This window comes from Nesoenas mayeri (assembly GCF_963082525.1).
Source record: "Nesoenas mayeri genome assembly, chromosome: 13".
Lineage (NCBI taxonomy): Eukaryota > Metazoa > Chordata > Aves > Columbiformes > Columbidae > Nesoenas > Nesoenas mayeri.
The window spans coordinates 18,923,636-18,936,908 of record NC_137550.1 but is presented as its reverse complement, the minus strand read 5'-3'; the positions used below and the strand labels follow the sequence as shown (position 1 = coordinate 18,936,908).

General features: G+C 44.5%; 1 protein-coding gene across 2 annotated transcripts in view; it reads left to right on the top strand.

The window, feature by feature from the left end:
• The window catches only part of DCX (doublecortin), a gene marked incomplete at its 3' end in the record, with an annotated part of 60,388 nt that overhangs the window by 23,565 nt on the left and 23,550 nt on the right, over positions 1-13,273 (top strand). The window lies entirely within an intron of this gene.

Sequence of the window (13,273 nt, the reverse complement as noted above, 5' to 3'; positions counted from 1 at the left end):
CATTTCTGTAGATTTTATTGATTCCAAATCAGTTTTTCTCATCGATTACTTTCCAGTTTACTACTTCAGATGTAAATGTATCAAGACAATAATCAGGGCCGTAGCTCCTGTTTAGGGTTTCGAGTGTCACCGAAGGGATCAAGAAGGAATTGGCCTTTCCAAGCAGCATCACGCAAGCAGCTGTAAGTGCATGTGTGAAGGAGGAGCTTCCCTGTCCTCCCAAACATCAGCTCTTACCCCTCGCAGAGGCTGCGCATCAGCCTGCGTGCGCCGACTGATCCTCCTTGTCAAATCCTTATGGAAATGCAACAGCCTAATCCCCCTGCCCTAATAGGAATTTCACACCTTAATCCTCGCTGTGTTCAGGGGCGAAGACATTCCTACTGGGCAGTCTGACAAATGTGTCCTATTTTGAGAAAAATCGCTGTATTTAAGTTTGTGGTAATAGGGAAACTGTAGTGTCTGATTTGTATGGAAGACTGAAGCATGTCACTAATAAAAGTGAGGGGATTATGTTCCTAAATTGTCAGTGGATTTCAGAGGATTTGCCACACCAAATGAGACCATTAGCCTACCAAGTCCTTCATTTCGCCCCTGGCCAGTTCTTTCTGCTTTAGCTGGAAATGCTCCCTGGGCGACAGCGCTGGGTCTATAGGAGTGACAGGACAAGGATTCCCTCCCGACTCCTGCAGCCAGCCAGGTTCTACTCGCAGCCCGGGCTTCCACTGCTTGAGTTGGAAGAAGTGTCGGGGTGTGGGGGACCATTCTGAATCAACGTGTAGTTTACATTATTATATAGCCTCAAAGACATTAAAAAGCTGAAGTTGAGCGCATTGGGCAAGTGCCTTGAAGTCATCGTTTCCTATATAGGTAAGTATTAGTCTCTCAGTCGTGGATATTCATTTCTTAGCCAGCTGCAGCCTCATCCAGAGCTCGCTGAAGTCTATGGAAGGCTTCCACAGGCCCCCGCTTCTGTCTGGTGGCCCAATGTATTCAGACCCTTCCATGACAAAGGGGCAGACCAGCACTGTTCCTGAAAATAAGGATGCACCAGGGTGATTCACATCACAGCTGAGAATTGCACACACAGAGGCTCCTTTTCTCAGACTCGGAAGGACCTTCTTTGTATCTTTTGTGGTCCTGGTTGTGAAGATAATTGTAAGTGCAAATCACACAACTAGACGTGCAGTTATTAAGCGTTATTCCCGAGTTTGTTTGCTAGATGCCTCTTCATGCACGCACAGGCAGGGTGGATCTCAATCAACTGTGGATTAACCGCTAACATAGAACACAATGTGTGCACATCTTTACAGGCAGCAGTGGTTAGCTGGCCATTTGGAAGAAATCTGTGTACATGTGTCTTGTTCTTTCCACTGCCAAAGCTTTTCCAACCCAGCCTTTTGTTGTAGTTTATTTCTCACTGCCGAAGCCTGTTATTCCGTGCCCTGCTCTCTGCTTGCAGCTCCAGTCCCTCTTGGCTGCTCTTTGTTTGCCCTGTTGTTACTGGGCGCTTCAGTTTGGACTTGGTTCACACCAGTGCACGAATGGGGCTCTTGAACAGTCAGGCCTTTATATCTGTTCTCTGCAGAGTCCATTCTACTAGGGCAACCCTTTGAGCATTCGCATCCAAAATGCCAGAGCACTGAGTCAAATCTGCTACTACACAAGAGAGTATGCACAAAATAAGCCTTCATTTCTTTTCTGGCTGTGGAAAGTTTTGTTCTTTGTAACTCTAAATCCTGGAGTTGTTTTTAAACAAATTTGACTGTAGCTCACTTAAGCATTTGTGGCTTTTCCTTAGGAATGATATCACTGTCCCAGCTGGCTCCTGTGGAGCAAGGGCTGGAAAATCTGCTTTATGACAAACTATAATTTACAAGCCAGCAATGTCTGATGTAGCAAGAAATGCAGTTTTGGAGGGGAAACTGTTAGCCGGTTATTTAAATGTTTCTGTCATGTAGAATAAATCCATCTGTAACAGCAAAGGTCACAGCTTCCCCCAAAGCTACTTTTTCTACGTTTTTTTACTCATCTCTACCATGGAGTCAGTGACCTGTTTGCATTTGGCCCCACAAAAGGGCTGTCCCCTCATGTGGGTGTCCCTGTCTTGGCTGGGTTCAGTTTGTGAGAGGCAGGTCTCTGTGGATCCCTACAAATGCGGCCTTTTCTGGGCTTTTCTAATGCTTTTGATAATTGCGTGTCATTTTTGCAGCCTGACTAAAGCAATTCTCATATTTCCTGGTTTTCATGCCCTGCGTCAGCATTTTCCTGCACTGAAGGTGCCCAAGCACACTGTGTTCATCTCTACACTCACCATTTTGTATCTTTACCACATATCTAAGCAAAAAGTTTGAAACAATTTCTTATAAAAATTATAAGGAAGGAAAAAGCATCTCATTGCAATTCAGGCAGAAATGGCAAAACACAGAGGGGGTTTTTTCCAGTTTCACTGGGTCATGTCTTGAACAGAGCTTCGGTTCTTGCGTCCAACCTGCCCGGTCAGCCGGCACACGGAGCCGCGTTCACCCTGCCCTTCCACCTCCACAGCCAGCACTTCACCCATGTTCTGTGTCGCTCTGGGCTCTCTCAGCACTTTCTACTTGTTCACACGTAAAAATAGCATACCTTGTTGATTGCAGAGAAGTATATGGTGGTTGTCTCCTCCCTGTGTCATTGTGCCGGATTTTAAATGGTATCTGCAAGAGGGAAAATATCCCATAGGGCCTGTAAGCATAGGGAGAGATGAAGCCATGTGAAGCTCTGCAAACGGAGACCTTGGCCTCATCCCTATTGCTGCAGGTGGAGAAACGACTCTGTTCACAAGTGTAGCATCATAATCCATCCACCAGCCAGGCTTTCTTAACAAATTCACATAACGAATAGCTGGAGCCTGCTACAGCCAGGCTAAAGCTTCCTACCTTGCTTGTCAAGTGGAAAGTTATACCAGTTGCAAGTGCTGATTTATGCAAAGGAAACTGCAGGTCATGCGTGGCTGAGCGTGTGCGTTTGGGGGTGTACGAGTGTAGATCAAATTGCAGCAGCTGCTCAGTACTGCCTGGCACTGCTTCTTTGGACAGACACGTGGAAAATAAACACAATTAACATAAATAATCTCAAGTGTTTTCTTGTTTCTATCAGGCTATGCTACAGTAATAAGAGTAAAGGGGACCGTCCCCTCGCCATCATCTGCTTCACCTGTCTCCTGCCGGGTGCTGGCTTCCCCAGGTCCTTGCACATCAGTAACGTGTATGTCAGGTCACGCTGGCTCTGACTGGTGTCATTTGGGCAGTATGCCTCAATATTGGAACACCTTTCTGAGAAGGCAAGCTATTTGTGTGCTGCCAACGGGGCTGGGCTTAGTGAGGCACGGGAGGCCACGTCCTCAGCTACCGTCTATTACCAGTTAAGTGGATTTGCAACAACTAGGCATGATACTCTAGGTTTTCATCCTCTTTCCTCCTTTCAGCTGGGTGGTTGGGAGGAAGATGAACTCTCAGCGGAGAGCTGTAAAAGAATTATTTGTGGGTAGCACCCATGTAATTCTCCCCGAGCTGGCACAGTGGTAGAGATGCTATTTCTAGCAGCACTCAAATGTACTCCCAAAGCACAACGCGTGTAGGTCTTGAACTTGCAGAAATCCATTAACAGGGCTGGTATGGGAGCTGCCTGGCTGCCACATTTTGGTTATGTTTGCGAGAAACCTGGTAGAAAAATAGATCCTTCTTGACAATACAATATCCCCAAAGGAAGATTTTGAGATGCTGTAAATGGGAAGATCTGAGGTGCTATTTGCAGCATCAGAACTGATATAAGCCTGGATTGCTCTTTTAAAAACAGTGCGGATTTATCGATATATGCTAGCTGATAATCTGTTCCTAAAGCTGCTTTTAAAATCAAAATAATGTAGTTCTTCTTGCTTGTCCTTGTCCTTCCAGTGTTGCTTCTGTCCCTTGCTTAAGCACTGACAGTTTAAAAATGTATTTGGAGAGAGTGTTCAGAGGATATTGAACACGATATTGTTAATAGGAGCATTGTTCTATCAGTCTCAGCAATTACCCAGTTTCCTCTTAGGGTGAATCTGCCATTTTATAATATCTACTTAGGCACCAGATTACCACCTTGGGGAACAATCCTTTCTATTTTTCCCCTGCCAAATAACACCCAGCATCTGTAGCAGCTCCAAGCAGCAGGTTTGGTATTTGTCATTTGCATTGCTGCAGAGGAAAGGAAAGAAGATACATAGAAGACAAATCTCTCCTAATTATCTGGTCTGAGCAGGTCAGAATAATTTTGAAGCAACCGCATCCCTGTAGCACAGTTCCCTCAGCAGAGTGAGAGCTGAGAGCGGTCAGCGTGCCTGGTGCTGAGCACTCAGCGCCTCTTGGTGTGCGACACGCGTCCTCCTCGCCGGCAGCGATGATGTAAGCCAGCTCCCAGCAAATCCTTTGTTTAAGCGATTGCTTCAGCTCAGTGGAAAAGCTGAGCCGCTTGGGCTGCGGTGGATGAGCTGCGTTTAACAGCAAAGGAGCTCCAAGGAATCACTTCTGTTCCCCTTGTTTGTGCTGTTTGCACATGTTGGAGATGGACTGTTAGCCGTCCAAGCTGTTCGAAGCTTTCCCTTGCCCAGGATACAGCCCCTTTCCCTCTGCTACATCAGCAGGGGGTAAGAGAAGAAGCTCTAAAGATTCTATTTTGGCTCAGTGTTTTACGAGGTGTTTACAGAAATGTAGTAAACAGACAGACTGGACCAGTGAGGCAATACTGCCGTGTCCAAATCTTCACAGAGAATCTGGTAAGCAGAACTGGACTTGATCAGTTGAACCATTTGTCTGTTTACACTGGAGAAGACAAAATAGGCTTCTGATTGCAGGCGTCTTCCATTCCCATGGAGGGGGTTTACAGACATTTTTCTTTTACTTACTGAGGAGACATCTGCTCCGCATTGCACGTGGCTTGTCCGCTGTGCAGAGGCCATAAGCAAGCATGTGTCAGGACGTGTCGTCAGCATGGCCGCGAGTGACAGGCAAATCGAACCTGAGCAGGGAGGGTGAGGTAAAAATCCACTTACTGTGCTGAAAGGAAAGTCAGAAAATGGTGGGCTATGGAGGATGAGGGTGCTATCTTGAATGTGTTCTTACCCCAGGGCTGGCTGTCACCTGTACCATCAAGCACTGCAAATTGAGGGCTTGGCCCCAATCTGATTATTTTTAAACTTAACACACTTGTAATCTAGCAAGAGACTTAATCCTATTAGCAGAGATGCTTGTTTATTGTTCAGCTGGCCATAAGGACCCTGATTTTCTGTCTTCCTTTGCAGTCTGTGCTCGCTCCACGTTGGTGTAAATGACTGAACAAAGCCTGGGGCTGCAGGCGACGTGATCTAAAAGGAGCTCTGGTGTTGTGGGTTCCCCAGAGCTACAGCAAATTAGAAGTGAAGTGGAAACAGGGCTCTTCTGCCTTGCTGTGGTAACGTCACTCCGCAGACAGCCTTGGTTTGCATAGACCACTGCTGAAATGCTTCACCACTTCATATTAGCATGGTTGACTGGTAGGTGATGAACAACAGCTTCCATGTGCAGCTGTGGCGGGAGACTTGGAAGCAAGGATACGGTTTTGCACGCCCCAGTGGGCAGAGAACTCAGTCCCTTAAAAGTAAAACATGTATCAGCACTGGGGAGTGAAAGGATGAAAGGGATATGCCGCTTCCTTGTTGCAAATTTAAATGCTTATGAGACTTCTGGTTTAATAGGTAGCTATTTAGAAACACGTCCAGGAAGTTGTTGTAGGAAGCCAAATCCTCAGGTGGTCTAAATCCAGTGTGGCCAGTGCATGTGTGCTGAACCAGAGAAGTTTATCTCACTGCTTTGCACAGGTGGGATGTCATAAGGTTCAAAAGTTTGCTTGCTTGGTTGTAAGAGGCGTCCAGTTTGATTATTATTGCAGTCTGATCAAACAGGTCATCTGCATTTGCTTGTGATGGTTGATCTTGAGGCTGAAGAGGCTTTGGCAAAGTACTCTGCTCTTGCTCCACCAGGATTTTGCTCACCGAGGAGGAAGGAAAGTAAGTGGTGCCTTTTTGCTTGGCATCTGTGTCTGTGGATTGGTGCTGCTCTAAGAATTATCACAGGATGAATCATAATAGAGGTACTGGATCTTGGAGGTTAGGAAAAGATCTGGAGGAGGCAAATATCCATGCCTTATTCATCTAGTTCAATGTATTTGTCCAGATTCCTCCTCCCTCTTACCCCAGTATTTATATAAAATTAGTGAACTGAAAAGTAAGCTTAAACAGGATTTGGCCCTTGAACACCAGTAATGTAATTCAGTTATAGAAGACAACCGACCTTCGCCTCATAGGGAGATGTTATAGTAACTCCTCTTGCTTTCTATCCATGTATTTCTCCCTTAGAATAAGAAAGGATATGGATATTTAAGTATGCAAGTTACCAGGGGGGTTATAAATGATATTCTTACTGCAACTTGCTCTTGTTTATTTGCCTGATGTAATGCAATAAAAAGGAAGAAGTGGAAAAGGAGCCAAGCCATTTTCTTGTAGTCTGCAGGGGAGCAGTTTAATGCATCTGGAAGGCAGCAGTGCAGAGAAAGAGTATTTGAACTGGCATATGGCAAAAGAAGTGTTATGGCAAATCTGCGTCAAAATAGGGGCGGTGTCAAATTGGGCTCAAATTCAGTAATCACAGGTGCCAAATGGATGAATTTAAGTTCCAAGTTTAGAATTGTTGTGATTACTGTGGTTATTCTGGGTTCCTTTTTCAGATCGTCCCAGTGGACAGCATAAAAATTTAACCATTTGAATGTAAGAACACTGACAGAGAATGACAGACTCTCTGATGCAGGAATTTAGAGTGGGAAGTTCAGAAAATGCTGATGAAATTAAGAACTACTTGCAATTCAGTCCAATATAGGACACACTTAAGTTTTCCAGCCCTCAAAACTTGGGTGGGTTTGCATAAGTAGATTTACAGCTCACCCAGATGGCATTACTTTGGCTAAGCATACCTTTTCACTTGGGGGAAAAAAGAGCAGCTTCCAAACCAAGCAATTAGTCAAGCGTGAGAATACTTTAGGCACCTTGTGCTTGCTTAAGTTGCTCAAGGGTGAGACCAAAATCTGGGGAAATCAAGTGCATTTAGAGAACAGCATCACAGAGATCTTGGTGTTGGATGCAGAAGATAATGCTGCGTCCTCACCCTTTCTCACTGCCCCACTAATGTAGCTTTGTGTCCCACAGCACCTGGAAGGTTTATTGCTATTTTTCCTTGTCAATTAAACTAAACTCCCAACTGCATTGTGCTTAACTGCTACACTATGTGCACTGCATCCCCGTTCAGAATTGCCCTTCCTGGACAAATCATGTAGGCAAACCACATTTATCAAAGTAAGGACTTTAGGGAGAGCTCAATTAATCTTCACTTCTCCCTGGAGAGCTGCGAGGTGGAAACAGGTCTGTAGGTGTGAACAGTGGAAATAGCTTGATTTTTTTCCCAGCTCCAAAATGAACAAAGAATTCCTTGTGGGAAGAAGGTGTGCATGGAGAGTGATACAAGATGAAAGACGAGGGTAGCAAACAGGCTAGTAACCTAAGGCTTGGGGACGTTACTTGCTCCAAGTGTGGTGAGGAGCCTCTCTCCTCCATAGTTAGTCTGTCACAGGGAACATAACAGTTTGAAAGAGCAGGAGCAAGGAGAAGTGAATTAGCTAAAATGGAGTCAGTATTGCTTTTTCAGCATCCTTTGCAAACATCAAAGCATACCATTTATTATAGAAGAGTACTCGAAGGTGCTTGTCAGCCTTTTTTGCTGATGAGATAAATGGCCTTACCTGTTACTGGGAGCACCTGGATGCACAGGGAATATCAGGACCCCCTCGGCCCAGGCGGCTGTCAGGGGATGGGGGTGTCTGTGCTCCCCAAGGCACGGGCTGCCAGAGGGAACCGCTCAGAGGCTCCGTCCCTGCCTTCTTATGAGAGATCTCTGGAACTCGGGTTGTGTCCCATCTCCTTAGTGCTGTGCGGATTAGGATGTAGCAGCGGATGGTGAGGAATAAGCTGCGTTATGTTACCTTCATTGGGAGAGTGAAATGCTTTATTTTAGCTAAATTCAGTCAGTTTAGTATCTGCGCTTTGCTGGCCAAAGAGCAAGCTGGCTGCAGCCCATGCAGACAAGATGCTGGTCTGGAGTAGTGTCGTGGAAAGGGGATCTCGACCTGTTCTCGGTGTGCGCTTGTCACGGCAGCAAGGGCTCTGCTCCTTGCTTTGCTCCGCGATACGCAGACCCAAGGGACTTCTGTGACCATCTGCTTCTGCTGAACTGGGCCTCCGCACACTAATCCAGCCCTTTGTAACCTGTGACTTCGGTCTTTGTTGTCAAAAAAAGAGCAAGGCCATAGCTTGTTATGATGAGCAGGAGCACGATTGCACACTTGTTTTTTCTCTGCCCCTTATTTCTTTTGCTTTCCCTCCACGCCACTACATTTGGAGTGCAAATTCAGGCTAGTAACTTGGATTTGCAAAACTGCAGGTTGTTCGGGGCATGAGTGCCGAAGAAGGATCAATCCCTGCATCTCAAATACTGAGGCACAAGGTAGGATGAGCCAGGTGCCCTGGACATGTCCCAGATCTAATACCTTGGTGACAACTTTACATCGAGGGTGCTTACATTTGGAAGGTGCCTTCCCCAGGGGTCCAGTCAGCCCTGAATCACTCAACACTGAAGAAATAGCAATAGTGCTGATGTCTCTGGTTCTCCCTGGGCACGGCTGGGTGACCACAAAGACGGGAACCTTTCCCCTTGCACAGCAGCAGACGTGTATGTGCCTACGTGTGGGGGATGTTAATTAGCTTGTATAAATCTTCCCTGAAGTGTGTTGGGAAGAGGGTGCATTTTGTACTGCTAAAAATAAATACATATGGAATTTGTATATTAGATTTCTCTTAGGGAAACAGGCTAAAATGTGTGTGTTAAATTTAACTGCAAAAACATAAATGGAATTTGATTAAAGAAAACCGTAACTCTGCAAGAATATTGTTTTTAATGATTTTGATACATTCATGGAGCTTTTTTCAAATGCTTTAAATCCTAACATGATTCATTAAAGCCACTAGTGATTTCTGTAGAGATTGAAGCACTTCCTTACAGTAACTAATTTGACAGTGTAGCAACTTAAATAGCTGCTTTAACCTCTTGTCCTTGAAGATCTGATAGTGAAATCGTTTCATCATTTCCTCTGTAATACTGTAAGATATTATATCTTATGTTTTTTCAAAATGTGAAGTTATTTTTGTTACATATACATGAGTGTATAAGCATACGTACCTGTGTATGGTGCAGACATGCACTTCCTTATCTTTTCAGCGAGCTCTTTATGGGATTAGCTTGGCCTGTGGAATGAGGCAGCTGAATCATCAGGCTACGCCCTGTGTGCTTCTTGCAGAGCTCTCAAAAATTAGGAAACTTCCTTGGTGGATCAAATAACACGTTGGAAATAATGTACTTGACAAATGTTCATGGTTTCTGTTGCCTCATTTTTCAGAGTATGGTGCAGTGCTAGCAATGGGCAGCCCATGAACCAGAAATAGCTCAGAAAGGCTGATGGTGAGCTTTGGTTTATCTTCTGTGCAAATATGACTTTTTTTTCCTTAATATTTTACCAAATAATCTGCATTTCTATGAAGAAAACTTATTCCAACCAGGAGGACTGTGGGTGAAAGTAAATGTCACAAGACCTGATTTATATGGGTAGGGTGGCCATAGATGTTCTGTCTAGAAAAGCTGAATGGTGTAAGTTTGTAGGAATGGCTGGAGTGAAGCTGAGAAGCCATGGGATGGAGTCACTCTTGCTATCATGGAGAACAGGGCTGAGAAACCTAGGAAGAGAAAACTAAACTGGAATAGTACAGAGCAAGAATAGGAGTCTGGAAAGATCCGTCCGTCCTAGGGACAGGTGGGAGTCACACATCACAAACATGCACACAGGGCTGTATGCAATCACGGGTTATTAGGCACCATTGCAAAAGCAACGTGCTAGAGGAATTGGTACAAAAAGTGTAATAAAATATGTATTAACGTGATGAAATATGTATTGGAGTGAATACTAAGCATGGCTCTCAAATGAGACAGCTCTGGCAGGACATGACTTTGGCTTATGGAGAAGCTGCATTGCGTGTTAGCCCATTGAAGGTGTTGGAAAACTTCCACACCGTGTCTTACTGCGCAAAACACTCCTCCTCTATGTTGAGACTATGCTTTAAAGGGGAATTTAGCATCTTTTGGATTCTCCTTGCGCAGGAGGGCAGGCAGGGGGCTGCCACGGCCCTGGGGGAGGATGAAGTGCTCCTGCAGGCTTCGAGCCCCAGGGCTGCCCAGCCTGCACGTGGAGTGTGTTGCACACGTGCACATAATGACAGTGTTTCTATGACAATCTCTTACAGAAAGGAGGGAGGAGAGATTAAATATTTTCCGTAACTCATTCCCATTCTGAGGCACTGAGCAAACACTGCAGAAAGAACAAGGCAGACCCCCAAAGGAGAAGCCCTGGGCCCAGTTCTACCCTTGATTATGCCATCATCATTTTTACCAAAGGCATTAGATTTGCACAGGGCATAATGGAGGCAATAACTTAGGATCCTGCAAGCCGTTGCAATTCTAGGAGTGCAACGCAACTCTGGTGCCAAGGTCTCTTGCTACCGACTCTCTAGTGTGATGTTCAGGTGTGCAAAGGTCTCTAGCACAGTGGGCAGAGTGATTCAGAGGACACAGAGCTCTGAATGCATCTCCACCAAACAACATTTCTTTGGGAATGCAACTCCGAGACTCCTTTGGTCATGTTTCTTAGTATAAAAGCTGGTTATGGTTTTGGCCAGAATCCTGTTGTAACTATTACTATTAATGATATTACTATCATATTCCTGCAAAGCGTCAGGGAAGGTTTTCCAGACAGATTAATCACTAATGAATTTGTAATCTGGCTTTGATCACTCATTCCTTTTGAATGCTGGTAGGTGGAGTTTACATGCCAAGATTTTCTGAATAATGAAGATGCTGTCTCCAAGGATCCTTTGGAATTAATTTTTCAAATTTAGATCCAATATGTAAGCTGGGCTCCCATAGTTGTTTTTCTCCTGATTTAACATTGAGCAGAAGAAACTGGCAAATTATACAGCTATTCAGGCCTCCGCATGCTCCTGCTGCAATAAAACACACCATTCTGTCTGCTTCTGGAGCAAGTTGGAGCAGACAGGTAAAAGCACTTGCAATCATGAAGGCAGATGGAGCGTTATCGGAGGAGCTGGAGCTCTTGAAAGTGACTGACAAAGCTTCAGTCTCTAATCCTTCCACACTGTGGTTTACAGCACTGAGATCTTTTGCAATGTCAGCAGCATCCGACATCAAACATCCAGGAAAAAGTCACAGTCAGCTTTGACACAGCAAAGTATAAATCTCATTTCTGTTGAAGCATAGATGTCAGAATACTGTCTGCACATTAGCCAAGGGCGGTGTAAATTGTAATTAAAAGCATTTAATTTAAGTTAATCTTCATTAGGAACATAATTATGTCCGCACACAAATGGCTTCAATGCAATTGTCACAGTTGTAAATAACTAGTTATATCAACCAGCTTTTCTTCAGGATAAACCCGCTAAGAGATGATGCGCTGATTTTGGAGCAGGAGCAGAGGGTGCCTGTTAGCGTATCTGTAACGCGAGCGTGTGTGCAGTTAGAGGGTGGTACCAGCTCGCATATCCCCTATGGCTCCAAATAAGCCCTTGTGCAGAGATAAGAGGATACTTTCTTGGAGGTTCAATAATTTATTACAACTTGTTTGTAGAGAAGCAGAGCAAAAGGTCCTCCTGCCCCAAAAATGGATCAAACTTGACTTTTCAAGGGGTGTTTTAGTCTACGATGGCACTGGCTTCAGCATTGTCCCTGTCTTGTAGGCACGAAAGTAAATGAGAGAAGTCCACCTTCCATAAAGATGCCATTTTCTAATCAAATTACCAATGAAATGTATAAATGGGCTTTGCTGTCCTGATGCCCACAGGAGAACTGCACGTTGCAGAAGCCTGGAGCTCTGTGCTATCAGCAATGTTCTTCTGGTGGAGAACAAGGTCTGTCTTCCACTGGTAAAATGGCATCTACCAATTGATTACTGTAATTCTGTCCTTCGGGTTTCTTGATTTCTATGGGAATTTAAGGCGTGATCAAACACATGTTGAAGTCAATAGGGAATTTTCCCACTGAGCTCTGTGTGACCAGAATCACATCTGCTATGGAGGAGTGAAGGATGTAAGACCTGTTGGATTCTGCTGAGAGCAACCTGACCTGAATCCAAAGAGGCTGAGAGCAGCTACTGCAAGACTTAGCTTAGAAAAGGAATGATTTAATCTTCTTCACTGCCTCAGGAAACAATGCTATGAATGCACGTAAGAAATTAAATAGCACTTGGGCCATGAGTAAAAATAGTCTCATAAGTGGACATGCATGCTTGAAATGGATGTCCTAACATCGTTTAAAAAGTAAAAGGAGCTTTTAACTGTTGTCAATGCTCTTCCCAAATAATCTGCGCTGTTACTGCTAATTGGCATAAATCTTGCTCGTAATACCCATAGCAGAGATTTGCACTGAATCCATTGCTAATCCTATCAACTGGTGAGTTTGATAAAGTGCATCGCTTTGGGCATTGCTAATTTTATTTTCATGCATCCACTTGCTGTCATTCAATAACCCCCAAATGGCAAGCTGGTCTGTGTATGCAAACGAGCAATAGTCATCTTGTTAGCGGCTATAAGAGTAGAGTGGGGAAAGACAGGAAAATGAATACATATACAATTTAAATAGGATGCCTCTTCCTGTGTGTTGGAATGGTGCTACCTGCTAAAAAAAGGGCACATGCAAAGTTAGGTCTAGTACAAGGAAAATCTCTACTGAATGGCACTATTTTTGACATGGCTTACTACTGTACCCCAGCACCGCAATATGTAATACTCCTGCTCTTTGTATCTCATCATCTTATTCATTCAAAACTACATATGTCACATGGTTTAAATTCTGCACCACATACAGTTATTAGAGCACCTATCAACTGATAGCATATCTGAGGCTCAAACCTGCCCATGGGTCTCATTGGGTTTTGTAACAACCAGGTTCAAAGACCAAATTTTGGCATTACAGCGGCTGAGACATCCCTCATCAGTATTAGAGAAGATGTGAAGGCCAGAATAAGCATCCCGAAGGTCCGCATCAGACACGTCCGT